Consider the following 17,676-nt stretch of genomic DNA (forward strand, 5'->3'; position numbering starts at 1 on the left):
TCCTCAACCTGATAAAGTTTATCTACAAAAAACCTATAGCTAACATCATAATTAATGCTGAGAAATTCAGTGTTCCTGCTAGTGCAATAAGACAAGAAAAGGAAACAAATGGTATACTGATTTAACAGGAAGACATAAAACTGTCTTTGTAGTGGCATGATTGTCTATGTAGAAATATGAAAAAAAATGACAAAAAAAAACCTCAAGTTAGTAAGCTATTACAGTAAGGTTTCAGTATACAAAGTTAATATGCAAAATATTTTTCTATAGTGGGTGCCTGGGCGGCTCAGTCAGTTAATAAGCAATTGACTCAATTTCAGCTCAGGTCATGATCTCACAGTCATAAAATTGAGTCCTGCATCAGGTTCCACACTGAGTGTGGGACCTGCTTCAGGTTCTTTCTCTCCCTCTCTCTCTGCCCCTCCTCCACTCATGATTTTTTCTCTCTCTATCTCAAAAATAAAGAAATATTTTAAAAATATATTTTTCTATATGCCATCAATGAACAAGTGCAATTTGAAATTAAAAGCAACACCATTTGCACCAAAAATTATATACTTATGAATAAGTCTAACAAAATATATATAAAATCAATATAAGGAAAACCCAAAACGCTCTGATGAAGGAAATCAAAGAACTATAGAGATATATTGCACGTTCATGGATAAGCATACACAATAATGTCAAGATGCCGGTTTTTCCAAACTTGATCTATAAATTTAATGCAATCCCAGTCAGAATATCAGAAAATTGTTTTGCGGATATAAAAAAAAAAAGATTCTAAAGATTGTATGGAGAAGCAAAGGAACCAAAATAGCCAACATGATATTGAAGGAGAAGAACAGATAGAGGACTACGGTAAGGGGCTCCTGGGTGGCTCAGTTGGTTAAGCATCCAACTTCGGCTCAGGTCATGATCTTGCTGTTCATGAGTTCAAGCCCTGTGTCGGGCTCTGTGCTGACAGCTCAGAGCCTGGAGTCTGCTTCAGAATCTCTCTTTCCCTCTGTCTCTGCCCTTTCCCCACCCATTCTCTGTCTCTGTCTCTCGAAAATAAATAAATGTAAAAAAAATTTTTTAAAAAGCTACAGTAATCAAGAGAGTGTGGTATTTGTGGAAGAACAGATAAATAAAATTAGAACAGACTTTAGAGCTTAGAAAAAGAGCACCATAAATATAGTTAACTACTGTTTCACAAAGAAGCAAAGACAATACAGTGGATCAAAGGTATTTTTCCTTTCAATTTTGTGAACAAAAACTATTTAAAAAATAAAGTCTTAAAAAAATCTCCAAAAAGTAGGCAAAAACATAAAAATATAAAAAATGCAGAGAGGGCCTTGCATACATGAAAAGTTATTTAATTTTTCATATATAAGGGAAATGTAAAATTTACACAGAGATATTTTTCACTTACAAGACTGGCAAAATTTAGATAAACTATGAGATACATAGGTAGATCAATAGGTAGGTAGACAGATGATACATACATACATACATACATACATACATACATACATAGAGATATTACAGTTCACTCTGTGGTAAGGCTGTGTGAGGAAAAAAGCACTCCTATGAATTACTGAGGCATGCCACATGCCTAAGGAAGGGAATTTGGTAATATCCAACGAATCAATGTATTTCCTTTGAACCCAGTAATCTCAGGTCCACAAATTTAAATAGGAGATACAACTTTATAAAGTTGTATCTTTATTATAGTGCACAATTAAAAAAAATAAGCATACTTCATTTTCCTTCATCAGAGACTAATTAAAAAAATAAACATAAAAACTATTTTATGAATTTGAGCAAATATTTCAAATAAAAATTTAAATGAAATTGGACTATAAGAAAAGCACTTAAATATGATAAACTTTACCAAAATTTAATTGTACACATCATAATAAAAGCGAAGCACTGGTCATGAATATCAAAACCCGGAGTAAGATATTGGTACCTCTACTTAACACAATATTTTTAGCATATTCTAAATATTCTAGCCAGTTTAGTAAGAATAGAAAATTGAATTAGTAATATAGATACCATATAAAAAGATAAGTTATTATTTTGAATAGCAGATACTTAGAGAACCTAAGCAACTGGATACAAATCAAACCTCAGATCACACAAATTTCTCTGTGCCTCCAACTACGCTGTCTGCTATTCTGAGGATACCAAAATATCTTCAAGGGATTTCTTATAACCTTCAGCAGTATTAATTAAATACACAAGATTGATGGAAATAAGGAGAACACGTGAAACAGGTGATAACGCTATGCCTAAAATCAAGAGTGGTCATTTGTTTCACAAAACAAACTAATAATAATTCCAAAATATTGTTTCAGTATAGCTACAACTGCATTTAAAGCTAAATCTTAAAAAAAAATTAAAATATTAGGTAATTAAAAATGCAACTTTTGTCTCAGTTTTCTGAATTTTTCAAAGAAGATTTTTAAAATAAATGTAGATTTCACATTGTAAAAATAATGAACTCTTCAGTTATAAATAAAATATGTATACTATTTTCACTGCAATATTTCTTAAATTAGATAACTTAAAAAATTTATGCTTTAGATAGCATAAAATAATAGGTCAAGTTTGTGCTAATTTGCACGTTTTATTATTAATGGTGAATAAGCAGCAATGTTCTTTACTTTCGTATCCTTTGGGATTGCGAATTATTTTTTAAGTTGTTTATTGTTATAGGTAGACAAATTAAATGCAAAATTACATTGCTCTAGTTTATTTAAGTGTATTCATCCAAAATCAGTTGTACTTTCCTGGACAAATGAATTATGAAACCAAAGATTTGAATAGGCAAAATGATTTGCCTATTGTTCTACCTAATGATCAATATTATGTAAAATACATTTTATTTTGTTCATTGGGCACTTTTTGAATTTTTACCTCTTAGCTGTAGAGCATAAAAATGTTTCCTATTTTATTAAAGTATGCAGATCTCTTTGGAATTAGATTCTTTAAACAATATGACATTTTAATGAGTATGACATATGAGCCCTTACAAGCCTGAATTTCAACAGATCAAGTTAAATTAAATAACAGAGACAGGTACCGTATGGTAAGCTACCTAGGAGAAATTACAGTATACTGCTATTTGTATTGTAATGATTTTTTTTTTATGCTCACTGTTACAAGAAAAGAAGACAGAATAAGGAATCATTATGAACAAAGAAAAAAGCATGGTAGAGGACATTTTTAGATTCAACTAAATCTACCTCCTCTTGTGTTCTTTTAAGCATTTGTGAAAGGCTAATATGGCTAGAATATGGTAAAATCATAGTGAATATAAGAATCTTCTTGGTCTTTATACCTCCAGTATTTCTTCTCATTACTGCCAGAATTATTTTATAAGATAGAAATCTACTTTAAAAATGCAGAAGACCTTTGTCTTGTTTTTAAGTAACCTTTCCTACCTCAATTGGTATGAATCTCTTCCTCAGCCCTTCTTATACCAGAATATGGACTCAAAACACTCCACACCCCCCTCATTTTCTGAAAAGGTCATGACTCAAGTCTTTGATTTTGCAGATTCTTCTTCTTAAGATGGCCTTTCCCATCTGCATTAGTTTCCAATTGCTGCTTTAACAAACTACCACCATAAATTTAATGGCTGAAAACAACACAAATTATTGTCTTAAAATTGCAGAGAAGGCTGAAATGGTTTGGTGGGGCTGTGAAACAACACTGGCACCTTCTGAGACTGTTACCTTGGACTTGTCTTTTCTTCTTTCATTCCCTTTTCCAAAGGTATAACCTTCCCTTTACCCCAAACCCTGGCCATGAACTTCTTGCTTGAGGACATTGAAAACTAACTGATTTGAAAATGGAAAACCAAGAACCAATTCTCAATATACCAAACAGGCTTTTATTTCAAAGGAGTTCATTTCAGAGGGAAAATGGGTCAAGCTTGAAAAGGCAATGTACATGGATCCTACTGGTAAATGTAGAACTTGGGAACTGTAAAAAGTACAACCAGAAAAAGGGCAGTTGAATGATGGTATGGCAGTTATCTAACCCCTGAAAAGAACTTGTGGTGAGTGCCTCATTCTGGGGAAACAGTTCTGACTGCCCATAGGAGGCTAATGCCTAGAATTACCCCCCAGTTCTCTTGGATGATCATGAAAACCCAGAATCAGCTACTCTTCTGGAGTTTGAGGATGAAACTGGCTATGAAGCTGATGTTTTTCAATATTCTCCAGCTCTCTGTATGGATCCATGTATGTCAAATTGTACACGCACTTCATCACAGTGACTTAATGGAGATAATGCTGAAAATGTAAGACTCAAAGCAAATCCAGAGATGAAGAATTTGTGTAAGTGATGTCTTTGAAATGATCTGCTTAAGAGACTTGACACTCTGGTAGCTGAAGAACTTCTGACAGTGGATGCCAGAGTCAATCCCTATGTTCTGGTGCTGACGCATGCAAACACAAAGCCATTTAAGGTATCCTTTTTGACATTTTAAGGCCAAGGAACAGTTGCCATGTTTTTGTAAACAAAATCACCAGACCACCTTCATTAAGAATTTTCATTCAGCTTAAGTTTAATATATATTTGAAATTATTTTTTTCACAAAATTAAAGCAGTGGAGAATGAAAAAAAAATCCACAAGTGGAGTGGTATCTGAAACAATGACAGAACATAAATATTAATTAGATCCTGGGAAAAAGCCAAAAAAAGGTGAGGTCATGTTCAAGGACAAAGATTATTTGTCAAATCTGATTCAGTGCTAAGCTAGCATTGAGAACAGAACAGTTATGGGAAATATTTTCGATGCTAGTAGACAAGGAGGTATATAGTCTCTGAAGTGAAAGGGAAGTTAATGTGAATGAGAGGCACCTGTGTCATTCTAGGATTATTGCCTAAAATAAAGTTGATGAAGAATGGGAACAGGGCCCTATCATCAGCTTGGGTATAGGAAGGATACGCAGAAACTCATTTATTATGACAGAGAGGTATTTTGCAGCTTGAGAGAATGGAAGAAGTCACAAGCATCTTCGGAAGGTATATAATAGTAAACACATATTCCAAGCCTTCTCTTATGCATGGAAGCTGGCAACAATCTCAGGAAACATTAACCTATAATAGGAAGCCTTGAAGACAATTTAGACCTTTGAGATCCTAATTCATAAAAACAAACAAAACAAACAAAAACTACTTGATATGTATGACATCTGGAATTACCTCTTAGATTTAACACTTTTTTCTACTGATTTGTTCATTTAACACAGTATACCAGCTTACCATTCTTAGATGATTATTGACCACCAGACTTCATTTTTGAACAATTGAATCTCCCCTTCTAGGCATATTTGAACTTCACGGTAATTCACAGTTCCTACAATTGACTATAAATGGGCCAAGCCTCTACTGTTACTTAAATTCTAGCGTCAAATTCAGGCTCCTTCAGGGAGATTGAAACCAGTCAGGGTATCCTAGACAGCAATCCGAAAATAGTTGAAAAAAGATCTTTTTAACACTCTTCCTTATGTCAAAACTAGTGTTTTACCCCATGCAGTTCTAACACCTGTTTGCACCTAAGACTACTTATTTGTGGTCATCTTTTCTGCCCCAGCATTTATAATTCCAGCGGGCCTCTTATTTTTTCAAGGAAAAAACAGAAGTGGTCTAGGGATGTTTTTATGTTCTGTGGACAATGGATCAGACAAATAATTGACCAATATAGAATAAATAAAACTCTAGAATCAAACATTTACCGGGTAGAGTTCTCTTAAAATTTAATTGAAACAGATGTTTTGTCTGACCAAGCAGATCAGAAGCAAAATAAGGCATCTCTCAGTTTCAGTCTCCCTTTGCATACAAGGTATCACCCTTACACACAATAATTTGTGTTCTAATTCACCTCCTTATAAGTCTGTGGACTATTAATAGAGACTTCTGAGTAATAGAAATAATGATTTTACTTAGGTAAGCAGATTATATAAAATTAATAGTAATTCTTTGAACTACAGTTGAAATAACTTACAGATTCTGTGTCTCCCTCTCTCTCTGCCCCTCCCCTGCTCATGCTCTGTCTCTCTCACTCTCCAAAATGAATAAATGTTTAAAAAAATTAAAAAAAAAACTCCTAGAAGAAAACATAGGCAGTGATTTCTTTGACATCAGCCATAGAAACATTTTTTTAGATGTATCTTCTCAAGCAGAAATAAACTATTGGGACTATACCAAAATAAAAATATTTTTCACAGTGAGAAAAACCATCAACAAAAAGACAAAGGAACCTGTTGAATGGGAGAAGATATTTGCAAAGAATATATCCAATAATGGGATAATATCTAAAATATGTAAGTAATTTATATAACTCAACACCAAGCACAAATAATCTGGTTAAAAATGGGGCAAAGGATCTGAATAGACATTTTTCAAAGAAGACATACAAGTGACCAACAGACACATGAAAAGATCCTTACCATCACTTATCATCAGGGAAATGCAAACCAAACCCACAATGAGATATCACCCCACATGTGTCGTAATGACTAAGATAAAAAAGACAAGAAATAACAACTGTTGGCAAAGATGTATAGATAAAGGAACACTTGTGCACTGTTGGTGGGAATGCAAATTGGTGCAGCCACTGTGTAAAAAAGTATGGAGTTTCATCAACAAATGAAAGGATAGGGTGTGTGTGTATGTGCATGTGTGTGTGTGTATATAGTGAAATATTTTTCAGCCACAAAAAGCGAATGAGACCTTGCCATTTGCAACAACATGGATGGATATGGAGGGTATAATGATAAGTGAAATGCTAAGTGAAATAAGTCAGATGGAGACAGACAAATACCATATGACTTCACTTTTATGTGGGATTTAAGAAACAAAATAAGCAAACATACAAAAAAAAAAGACAAAGAAAACAACAACAGAATTTAAATACAGAGAAAAAACTTGTGGTTGCCAGGGGAGAGGAGAGTGAGAGATGAATGAAATAAATAAATGGAATTAGGAATACATTTATCATGGTGAGCACTGAATAATGTATAAAATTGCTGAATCATTATATCATGTACCTGAAGCTAACATAACACTTTATGTTATACCTCAATATTCTTTAAATACCAATAAATCAAGAAATAATAAAAATATAACATGACCAAAGAAACTCTTAGCAAATTAAGAACAGAAGAAAACTTTTTTATTTTTACAATACCATCTAAAATTACCATAGCAAATCACAATGATTAATTAGTGTGTGTGTGTGTGTATATATATATATTACTTTAATATATATGTATATGTATATGTATATGTGTATATATCTCAGTCTTCTTATTTATTTTAATTTTTTTACATTTATTTATTTTTTAGAGACAGAGACAGAGCATGAATAGGGGAGGGACAGAGACAGAAGGAGACAAAGAATCTGAAGCAGGCTCCAGGCTCTGAGCTGTCAGCACAGAGCCAGAGGGCAATATGGGGCTCGAACCCAAGAACAGTGAGATCATGACCCAATCAGAAGTCAGTCTCTTAACTGACTGAGCCACCCAGGAGCCCCTATTTTAGTCTTTTTAAAAAAAATTTTTTTTTTCAACGGTTTTTATTTATTTTTGGGACAGAGAGAGACAGAGCATGAACGGGGGAGGGGCAGAGAGAGAGGGAGACACAGAATCGGAAACAGGCTCCAGGCTCCGAGCCATCAGCCCAGAGCCCGACGCGGGGCTCAAACTCACAGACCGCGAGATGGTGACCTGGCTGAAGTCGGACGCTTAACCGACTGCGCCACCCAGGCGCCCCATTTTAGTCTTTTTAAATGATCAGTGTATTGCTTATAACAACAGAGCAATAGGTACAACTCTTTCTTTTGGGAGATATAAGTTGATTTTATAATTCTATACTAAATAATTCAATGAACTAAGAAGATGGAAATATTCAGGTTTTCAAAGACTAAGAAAGCTTTTTAACTGTGAATATTCCTGAAAAAAAATATACGGAGGTACTTCAATGCAACAAAATGAATTTAAGAAAATGAAAATAGAAAATTATAAAAGAAGTAAACAGAGGAGAAGAAATCAAAACTTATAATTCATTCCAAGTAGTTGCTAGTAATTCTTGTTAAAAAATTACGGGCACCTGGGTGGCTCAGTCGGATAAAGCATCCAACTCTTGATTTCAGCTCAGTTCACAGCCTCATGGGTGGTGAGATCCAGCCCTGTGTTGAGCCCTGCACCAGTAGTGTGGAGCCTGCTTGGGATTCTCTTTCTGCCTGTTTCTCCACCCCCCTCCCAAAACTTAGAAACAAAATGGTCCTTTAAATTTGCAGTAATTTCATGGATGTGGTTGTATAACTGATTTTTCCTTTCATTTGTTAATATGGTGAAGGATGCTGATAGATATCCTTCTTAATCCTTTCATGTTAATTTCTTACCTAGTAAAGTGACAATTTAAAGCAGTGAATTTTCCATTAAATGATTTAGTGTGATTTCATAGGTCCTACTACATAGTTGTTTTATTATCATTGTTCTCTGTGTATTTTCATGTCAATTTTTAGTTCTTCAAGGATTAAGAGAGGAGTTTTATTTTTTATAGGATTTTAACTCATTTTCATTTATACTCGGTTAAATAGTATTTTATTTATAATATTATTGATTCTGCATCTTCTCCATTGTTTTTCTCTCATGGAGAATCTAGACTGCCCTTTTCCTTTTGTGTCCCATTCTAGTAATTTGGAAGCTGTATAGTATTTCAAGTTACTTTTAAAATATTTACACTGCTTACTATAATTTCATTTAGCCTTAGTTCTAAATATAGAGCTTAATTCTGACTACCATTGGAGTTATCGTTTAGACTTGATTGGGTGAATTTATTCTTTGAGTAGTATTCTATTTCATTTTTTATGTTTTCTTTTTTAATTTTTATTTGAGAGAAAGAGAGAGTGAGAGAAAGTGAGACAGAGAGAGAGAATCTTAAGCCATGAGGCAAGGTTCAGTCCCACAACCCTGGGATCATGACCTGAGACAAAATCAAAAGTGGGACACTCAACTAACTGAACCATCCAGGAGCCCCTATTTCTTTTTTAATGAATGGCTTAAGTATGACAAATTATTCAAATATGTGGATGTCAAACATCTGTCACTTCATAAAACAACTTTTCACAGTATATATATATATTTTTTCTTTTTTAAATGTTTCTTTCTCCCCTCTCTAGATAGCAAACTATTAAATAGTAAAGACTATTTTGTCTCAGTTTACAAAGGACTTGACCTAGAATTAAACACAGTTCTGTCAGAAATTTGTGAAATGAAAAAAGGCCGATAAAATAAAGAAGTAAACTGATGCTAGGTAGATTTTTCCAGAAAATAAAACAGGTAATTACAAAAGTTTAGCATGTATATGCAGAAACATCACAAGTTTAAATAAAATATGCACACAAATGTAAGAGACTCTATGCTATACACATAAATGCTTTGGTTAGGAAAAGTAATCTCATTTCTCTTCACTATGTTTTAAAAGTAAAATTATGCTGAGTACCCATTGAATGTGTAACCTAGATGTTGAAAATCTTATTCATAACAACTTTTTATTAGCAAATAAAACAACCAGAACATTAGGATGATTTTTTATTTCTTTTAAATTTTCAAATAAAAACTTTGGAGATAAAAATACAGTAAATAATTTAAAATTTATGTTGAAATCAAACACTGTTATGATCAGTTTCCGTATTTTAGAAATTTACGTATTATAAATTTTGAATGAATAATACTTCATCTTACATTTTTATGGCATACAAGATTGAGTTGTTCTATTTTCTGATATTTTGTTACTTAGTTACTCCAGTTGTATATAATAATTTATTTTGAAATAGTACATATTAAATCATAGTAACAATTATTAATGTTTTATTTATGGCTATTCCTATATAATCAATACACTCTTGGGGAGTAAGATCTGTTATAAAATTCATGTGACTGAATAGTTAATTTAACACATTATCGTCTTACTTTGCTTGAACATGTTACTTGATACTAATGTAGCTTTTTCCACTTTTTTTTCCTAAGTCCAAAGTCTTTGACCTGGGTTTAGTTTTTTTAGGAAATGTTTTACACCTGTTTTCAAATACTCAATTTTATTGAGTTTTGAAATGTTTTGCCTCCTCAGCGTTAGTGATTCTTTATTAACATGATTTTAATATGGTTCCTCATTTCCTAAGTTGTTTGACCACCATCCCTATCATCCCTCTTTGAATCGGGGAGAAGAAGAATTTGTTTTAGCATCTACCATTAACATTCATGAATCTTTATCTCTCATGTCACTGATGAAGTCCTGGCAGAGTCAGAATGTTTCCAGATCATACTATTCTTTAGGTGCCATCAACTTTGTTTAAACCAAAATGAATTGAGATTGATTTTTTTTTCCTTGAATAAGACAAACATGCATTTTCTGAAAGAAAATTCTGAAATATTGTATTTAATTTGAATTTTGAACACTTGTTTGGTATAAGCCCAAGAAATTATACCACTAATAATAAACACTTCACCTTATATTTTCCTACTCAGGAATACTGAAAATCCATTAAGCCTATGATTAATAACGTCACTATTTATTCAGTTTTATCTTTTAAAATGAGAAAGGATCAGTGGAGCAGAGGGGGAAAATTATTCTTACTCCAGTGTTTTTGGAAGCAATGTGGCAACAGGAACCTGGTGCAAGCAGATGGAATAGTTTGCCAATGGCCAGATCATTTTAGAACCTGGACTTTGGCCATGGAAAGCAGTATCTTTCATTTGCTTATTTGCAATCCATATATCTTCTTTCATGAAGTTGTCTGTTTAAATCTTTACATTGCATTTTGCTAACTCTTTATATATTCCATATGTAAGTCCTTCATCAATTGTGTGTTTTGAAAATATATTTTCTTCTAGTCTGTGGCTTGTCTCTTTTTTTCTTGTTATTTTCTTTATTTCTTTATTTTCTTTTATTTTCTTTTGAAGAGCTGAAGTTTTTAATTTTGATATAGTCCAGCTTTTCTTTTTATTTTTCATTGTGCTTTTTTAATTATACCTAAGAAATCTTTGTCTAAGCCAAGATCACATATTTTCCTATCTTCTCTTATGAAAGATGTATGATTTTAAGTTCATATTTAGGTTTATAATCATTTTGTTATTTTTTTATATGATGTGAAGCATTTGCAATGTTCACTGTGTGTGTGTGTGTGTGTGTGTGTGTGTGTGTGTGTGTGTGTAGTCAAGATGTTCCAGGGCAATTTGTTGAAAAGTCTATACTTTCTCCATTCAGTTTACTTCACAACTTCTTTGAAAATCAATTGACAATATATGTAGTCATATAGTTTTGGACTATAATTTTTTCCATTGATTGTTGTACCCTTCCTTTTGTCAATATCCCATTATCTTGTTTATGGTAGCTTCTGGCAACTCTTGAAATTAAATCATGAGAATCCTCCAAATAATTTCTTCTGTTTCAAAATTGTGTTGACTAATTTAGTTCCTCTGTTTTAATTTTGAGATCAGTTCAGTTTTCTTTGTTGGCTGCGTGGCGGCGCGGGGGTGGGGTGGGCAGAGCCTCTTGGATTTTTACTGGTATTGAATAAAACTGATGGATTGATTTAGGAAGAAAATGGCCTTTTAATTGATAATTTATCCCATGAAAAGAGTGTACATCTTAGTTTATGTAGGTATTCTTTGATTCTTCTTGTCAGTGTATTAAATATGTTTTTGCATATATAGATCTTGAATATATTCAGTTATGTTTGTATCTAAGCGTTTCATGTTTTCTGGTGCTGTGTTTCTTTGTTTTTCTTTTAATGGCAATGGAAACTATAGAAGTCCACCTTCCCCCTTAATTCCTAATATTGTTATTTTTCTCTTTTCTCTGTTTTCCTTGATCAGTCTTATCTTTCTGATCTCAGAGCACCAGGTTTGGTTTCATTAATTTTATCTGTGGCATTTATGTTTTGTTTTCTTATTTCATTGGTTTTAATTCTTATCTTCTCCTAGTTTGTATGTATGTGTCGGTATGTGTTATTGAATCAGACTAGTCAGGGGCTTTTGTTTCATTATACTGTGTTATTTCCAGTGCACAGCCACCTTTAAATATTTTTAGCATAACATTGTGCTTATTTTAGAAGCTGCAATGCTAGATTTATCTCCATGCTTACTGTTCCACTGTCCCCTGTGCTAGGTTCTGACCTTACCAATTTAAATGGTGTTGCATTAAATATGTAAGATACAGGATGGTTAACAGTAAAATTGTTGATTTTAAATAGTAATAATGAACATATAGGGAATACCGTATTGATATAAAGACATTTCTTTCAATGAAACCAGGAAGCAACTGTTCCCATTACCATGAATTTAAAGTGTCACTTATTTTACAACAGCCTAGCAAAGGTTACACAGATGGCACAGGCAGAATAAAGGTAACCATTTCCACATGTCACTTATTTAACTTGAGTAATACTTGCGAAGCAGATACTAAGATTTTGTATTGAGTACTTTCATCTGTGTATATACAGGTCATACTTTACACACACTGTATGTACCCCACACACGTACATGTATACATATATCGAGGCTAGATAGATAGTAGATGGTATCCTTTAGTGAACATAAGTGTGATTTGTAATCATCACAATGACCAAATATTTCATTCTCTGCTCACATTACAATTAACATGAGAGGTCAATCACACTGACATTAAGACAATTTCAAATAATTTAAGGAACATAAATAGAGCTACAAGTATCATACAAGTAGAATTCGAATTTTGGTTCATCAGTACTAAGACTTAGGCTTAAAATGTCTAGAGCTTTTTTCTTTCTTCACATTTAGAAGTAACCATTTTCTAGCAAGCTACGAGAGCAACATTTGTGAACAGAGAGGTATGGCGTTTGTGAGTGGAGAGTTGGAAGAAAGCAGAATTGAGTAGAAAGAGAACTAATTTGTGGTGCTGCTTTGAGAACATTTCAATCCAGCTCTAGGAACCCGAGAGCAAGGAATACCCTCTAAAGAAGTTCCACATGGAGGGGCACCTGGGTGGCTCAGTCGGTTGAGCGTCTGACTTCGGCTCAGGTCATGATCTCGCAGTTTGTGAGTTTGAGACCCGCTTCAGGCTCTGTGCTGACAGCTCAGAGCCTGGAGCGTACTTCAGATTCTGTGTCTCCCTCTCTCTCTGCTCCTTCCCCGCTCATGCTGTGTCTATCAAAAATGAATAAAGTTAAAAATAAAGATAAAAAACTAAGTTCTACATGGATATGAATATTCCAGATGTAGTACCTGACTCTTCTTAGTCCTTACTCTGGAAAGAGTCTGGGGAGGGCACATCTGAATATGAGTGCTATGACAGATACCAAGGCTGCAGGATGTCTGCTAACTAACTCCTCATAGCAGGTTCTTTTGATGGAAGACTTGAGGGGTACACCCTCATTTTGGCCATTGCAAATAATAGAGAAACACTAGAAAATTAATAGAATGATCTTAGAAAATCCTGTGCCATTGTTGAATTCTTGTTGTGAGCCAGAAAAAAATTGGTTAGTCATACTACATTAATGCTACTTCATTAAAGTGATACATGGACCAAAGTTTGTTTGTTTGCTTGTTTGTTTGTTTGTTTAAATTCAAGTTAGTTAGCATTCAGTGTAGTACTGGTTTCTGGAGTACAACCTAGTGTTTAATCAGTTACATGTAACACCAGTGTTCATTCCAACCATTGCCCTCCTCAGTGCCCATCCCTCTCTGTTTTTATTTTATTTTCCTTCCCTTCCCCTATGTTTATTTTTTGTTTCTTAAATCCCACATATGAGGGAAATCATACGATATTTATCTTTCTCTCACTGACTTATTTCATGTAGCATAATCACTCTAATTCCAATGTTGTTGTTCAAATGGCATGATTTCATTCTTGTGGATTGCCACGTAATATTCCATTGTGTGTGTGTGTGTGTGTGTGTGTGTGTGTGTGTGTGTGTGTGTGTGTGTGACATCTTCTTTATCCATTCATCAGTTGTTGGACATTTGGGCTCTTTCCATAATTTGGCTTTTGTTGATAGTGCTGCTGTAAACTTTGGGATGCATATGCCCCCTTCAAATCAGCATTTTAGTGTCCTTTGGATAAATATTTAGTAGGGCAGTTGCTGGGTTGTAGGGTAGTTCTATTTTTAACTTTTTGAGGAATCTCCATGCTGTTTTTCAGAGTGGCTATACCAGTTTGCACTCCCACCAACAGTGCAAAAGTGTTCCCCTTTCTCCACATCCTTGCCAATATCTATAATTTCCTGAGTTGTTAATTTTAGCCATTCTGACAGGTATGAGGTGGTATCTCATTGTGGCTTAGATTTATGTTTCTCTGATGATAAGTAATGTTGAACCAAAGTTTCATTTAGAACATGGAGACATTTAAAACAGCCTCTTTAGGGGTGCCTGGGTGGCTCAGTCAGTTAAGCCTTCAACTTCAGCTCAGGTCGTGATCTTGCGGTTTGTGAGTTCAAGTCCTGTGTCGGACTCTGTGTTGACATGTCAAAGACTGGAGCCTGCTTTGGATTCTGTGTCTCCCTCTCTCTGCTGTTCCCCCACTTGTTCTCTGTCTCTCTCTGTCTCTCAAAAATAAATAAATGTTAAAAAAATTAAACAGCTTCCTTGAATGCTCCTGACTCTTGGGGAAGTCAACTTTCACTATCCCTAAGTTCTTCAAAAGTTTCTGACGTTTTTTTTTTTTCCTCTAGAAATTCCTTTAACCTTGGCTGAAGAGTAACTACTTTGGATGGCCTTTTCAGGCTCTTTCTGTAGCCCCTGCACATTAAGGATCACATTTCCAGGCTCTTACTCTGAATTCTTTTTGTCCACCTCCACCAATTCCATGACCCTATCTCATTGCATCCACATCTGGTGCATAGGAAACGTTCACTTCTCCTTTGCCCTTTCCCTGACAAACTCTGGGTGACCAGGCCAATTCCAGAAAAGCAACAACCCTCACTCTCTGGCTTTACTTCAAAGAGCCCTTCTTTTGTCTTCTAGAAGTTCCTAGTTTTCTGTCTACTTTGATTTTCACAGTTATGAGATACTAACTTAGGTGTGTCTGAAAGACAGGGAACACTTCAGGTATGTTGAAGGTCTCCCTGCTCCTTCCATAAATTTCACTAGCTTTAGAATTATAGGGAAGTACCTTCTCTTTGCTCATAAAAAGTGGGGTGGGGTAGGGATTCTAATTAGGGTAGGGATTCTCTCCAAATAAAATTATTTACCAATCACTCCACTTTCACTTTATCTGACTTCCTAAATCTATAATAATGCCCTGGGGTCCATGAAGCATAAAAAAAGTCTCTAGAAAACTTAGTAATTTTTCATTTAAGGATGGGATTTCAACTCACACTCATTTTGGTATGATAACATGTATACTGTTGTGGACTTAATCAAAAATGAGGAAAAAACACTGTGTTCCTCTCTTTCACTAACAATAAGTTTCAATCATGGAATAATCCTAGCATTTTGGGTGCATAGAAGAGAGACAATTTAATTTTCCTAAAGGTAGAGCACAGGTTTTAATAGTCTGAAGAACTTTCAGAAAAAAAAAAATCTGTGATCTTTAAGTTATAGATAGATAGATAGATAGATAGATAGATAGATATAGATGATATAGATAGATATAGACATATGATATATAGATATACATGTGGGGGATGAGAGAGAGATTATTGGTATACTAATCATCAGAATTCTTCCATGTTTTGGACTTTCATATCTATTGGTACTAGTATACATGTGACCTGAACTAATTTTAAAACACATTATAATTGACCTCCAACAGTCAAGCCACGTTGACCATAGCCATACTTTCTAGTTTTGTATTATATTCCATTAACTCAAAAATAATTTATCCATAGATTATTATGTACACGGTGGTTTACTGCTTAAGTATGGTTCTACCTAATCAATAATTCACAATCCAGATTAATTTTAATCGGAATGATCTCCACACACAGCTGCTACATGCTTCAGTTATCCTTATTTAATCTACACCAGTGACTTTACTACAGTTAGATTTGTGTTGGTGAAATTAATGACTAGTTAGCTAATGAAAATTAGCAATTGGCTTTCTTAAGAATTTAGTACATTGTGTGTGTGTGTGTGTGTGTGTGTGTGTGTGTGTGTGTGTGTCCCACCTAAGATATTTGAGAGATACCCTCACTTTTCCCTAGCATGGGGAAATGGGCCTAAGAATCTAGTTGGCCTTATATGTAATATATTCAGGCATCAATCTCCGGTTAGATTGTTAAAGGACTTAGTCCACAGAGTTTTGGTTTCCAAAACCTGCCCCCCAAATGTAGTCACATTTGCCTTATGTAATTTTTCATTAACAGTGTTTTGAAAAACCCCAATGCCAAGATACCCTAAGCCCATACAATAGTTTGTATTAGGTTTGGTTCCTACTTGCTAATAAATGTATGTGTGACAATATTTGGTCAAAGATGCTATTTGCCTGCCACCTTTCAAGTTTTTAGAGAATGTCTTGCTATCACCTCTTTCCAGTTATTAGAGATCTACCCACTCTAGTTCAAAACAGTAAGGGGAGGGAAGTATAAAGGAGTTGTGGGAAGGGTTCACAGAGAAGATGGTATTCTAACTAAGAATAAAAAAAGAAAGTGAGTAAGATTTTGCCAGACCGACTGGGGTATATGAGGAGACAAAATCAGCATGTAGAATTATTCTTGGAAAGAATGGTTTATAGAATGTGCAGGAAACTATGGCTGAAATTTAAGATTTTAGAATAGAAGTACAGGCAGGGTCAGAATTATAAAACCATTTATGTGGTAACTTGAGTGTTTTCAAACTTTTTTGACCACCACTTGTGGAAAATACAGATTTTATTATATGACCTCTTACACACACATACACACACATATTCAAAATAATACTTATATTTCACTAATTTCTATGTACCCTAGCATTTTATTTACTCTTTCTTCCTGATATATTCTATTTTATTTTACCGAAATGCTGTCATTAAAACCAGTGAAATTATTTCTTGTCATACCAATCAACCATAATTCACAGATTGACAACCATCCCCTAGAAGACCCAACCAATTTCAGGGATGTCTAACCAGTGCAGTAAGAAGAGGTAACCCAGTAGCTGGTGGGTAGCAGCTGAGCTGAGTCATGAGGGTGTGCATTTCTCTTTGCCCAGCAGTGCCCTTGCACAACACTTGTATATGCTGAAGGAAATGCAATATTAAATAGCAACTAAGGAAATCCATAACAAGTTGAGAGAGAAGCCATGGAAGAAAAGAAGTTTTAGTACCTTTAAGAGCACTTTTTTTTTGTCCTTTTTGAGCAAGATGTACTACATTTGTGACTTTTACTTGGTCCCCAAATCCTGTTATCATTTGTGCAAAAAAACACTGTCCAATAGAAATATTACATAAGACACATATGCAATTTTAAATTTTCTAGTAGAAACATTAAAAAGTAGGTGAAATTATTGTAATGATATGTTTATTTAAACCGATATATACAGAATATTAGCAAATCAATAATAAAAATACAAAATAAAAGGCATTTTTACTTTTTTATTTCTACAAAGTGTTAGAAATGTGGGATAGATTTTATAGTCACAGATATTCTTAATTTGGGCTAGCCCAATTTTGAGTACTCTGTAGTCATATGTGATTTGGCATTACCATATTGGGCAG

General features: G+C 34.1%; 1 pseudogene; it reads left to right on the forward strand.

The window, feature by feature from the left end:
• The first annotated feature begins 3,831 nt into the window (after positions 1-3,831).
• LOC132676978 (ADP-sugar pyrophosphatase pseudogene) lies at positions 3,832-4,480 on the forward strand (annotated as a pseudogene).
• Positions 4,481-17,676: the final 13,196 nt, after the last annotated feature.

The sequence above is a fragment of the Panthera onca genome, chromosome A2, assembly GCF_046562875.1.
Source record: "Panthera onca isolate mPanOnc1 chromosome A2, mPanOnc1 haplotype 2, whole genome shotgun sequence".
In the NCBI taxonomy this organism is placed as follows: Eukaryota; Metazoa; Chordata; class Mammalia; order Carnivora; family Felidae; genus Panthera; species Panthera onca.